The sequence below is a fragment of the Talpa occidentalis genome, unplaced genomic scaffold, assembly GCF_014898055.3.
Source record: "Talpa occidentalis isolate TD23 unplaced genomic scaffold, MPIMG_talOcc4v2.1 talOcc4.7, whole genome shotgun sequence".
Taxonomy (NCBI): Eukaryota; Metazoa; Chordata; class Mammalia; order Eulipotyphla; family Talpidae; genus Talpa; species Talpa occidentalis.
The window spans coordinates 74,309,056-74,310,954 of record NW_023605083.1 but is presented as its reverse complement, the minus strand read 5'-3'; the positions used below and the strand labels follow the sequence as shown (position 1 = coordinate 74,310,954).

The window sequence follows — 1,899 nt, the reverse complement described above, 5'->3', positions numbered from 1 at the left end:
TATGTTTATTTTTTTTCACATCACTCTTTTGGTATACTGATTTGGAAACAGAAGTTTAGTAAAGTTATGCTCAAATAGAGTACCAAGCAAATGGCACATGATTTAGAATCAGACACAATGACACACTGGAATGTGCTCAAGAGGAATTTCACTGCCACAAAACAGGAAAGGGAGTAGCGATTCTAAAACAGCAGGATAAACTCCTTGCAGATTAAGGAAATTACCCCTCATTAGTATGAGGAATGGCTTATTTTCTCGTGACCACATGTGGAAATGTTTCACCCGCCACTAGAAAACCCCAAAAAGGTTTTTATTTTGTATATATACTTTTTTTTGTAAAAGTAAATGTAACACAACATTCAAGATGGATCCCAATCTAGAGTCAGCTACTCTGAGAGCAAATGTTTGAATCACCATGCAGGTTGCATTTATCTTCCAGTTGAATGTCTAGATCCCCCAGCCAGTCTCCTGACCACATTATAGTGCAGGACTGGCTTCTGGAGTACAGATAGTCTCTCTTATTGCTCACTGGTCACACCTTGGCATGGTTCCTCCCTACCCAAGCCAGCCCTCGGTAAACAAAACACTAGCAAAAATTCCAGTTACTTCCTCTAAGTGCTCTTGGATAAGAGTCATTGTTCAGCTTGGCTTGAGACCCCATGCTCCAGAGAGCCCATGCTGACTAGTCTGTATGGAGGGAGAAAGTGCAATAGACAAAATAGTTAAAATGAAACTAGGGACCACTGGTTTCCATCTGCAGCTAAAACTTAAGATGCCTACAAAACACTCAGAGTGACATGTGCAAGGAAAAGGTGTGTTTCCTTGGGAACCTGTTCTATCTGCTCCAACTCACTTCTCAGCCTTCCCCTGGGCAGCAACAGATTCTATGGCTTTACACAGTTCCTTCACTCCCCCAGGAATTGCACAGGCTTGATGGGCTTTAAGTTCTCACCCAATTCATACAATGAAAATACCAGTTGGCAGGTTCAGCTCCATGATAGTCTTTTCAGAGAAACCCTCCAGATACTAGGCAATGCCCAGAGGGCTGTTACCATGGGCTGCAATCAGTACCTGTTTTCCTTCCTTGACCTGAGCGGCTATTTCTTCATCACAAAAAGGCAGGGCTCTTGGTTATAGTGTCCTTCAGACAGCGCAGGGTAGCTGATCTTCAGTGAGGGCATGCTGCGGGACTTCCTGGTGTTGCTGTAGATGGGTAGTCAGACTCCATTGAGGGTGCTGGGACATGACAGGAATGCCTCCATATCTTTACCTGGGCCTTGTCATGCTTGGCAGCAATTTCTGTTTTCTTGAGGCCAGTCAGACCTTCATAAGGCTGTTCATTGAGGACCAAGTCCTCACATGGCATCCAATACTGTCCAGTGAGTCTGAATTGCTCTCTTCTGCACTGAGATGAAGCAGATATCAAACTCATATACAGCAGCTCGCAGCGCCTGCCCAGCATGCTTCACTTCCCATCCTGGTCTGGGTCAGGTTCCTGACTCAGGTCCTCCTGTACCAGCCACTGAATCTATTCTCCAGGATCCATGTGCCCTCGCTGTGCTGGATCAGTACAAGCTTGCAAGTGGTCATGGCGATTGCTCAGAATGAAGTGCACACTATGATATATATTTTTTCTGATATATATTTTTTCAACTTTCAAAAGCAGAACTAGAATTTTAAAAGATGAGGGGATCTGTTTACCCTTGCATAATACGCATAGAATTCTTCTGATTCCAGGCTTTGTTGTCCTTAATATACTGGAAGGCATTACCCATTAAGCAACTATCAAAGCGCTGACTGAGTGCAGTCCATCATGTGTTATTTACTCAATAAAACAAATTTTCCAGAACATTTGTCCTTCAAGGAAACCAGTTGCACTAAAAGTTCAACAGAACTTTT

General features: G+C 43.5%; 1 pseudogene; it reads right to left on the bottom strand.

Annotated features, from left to right (window-relative positions):
* Positions 1-849: 849 nt before the first annotated feature.
* Positions 850-1,590, bottom strand: LOC119232468 (phosphoglycerate mutase 1-like; annotated as a pseudogene).
* Positions 1,591-1,899: the final 309 nt, after the last annotated feature.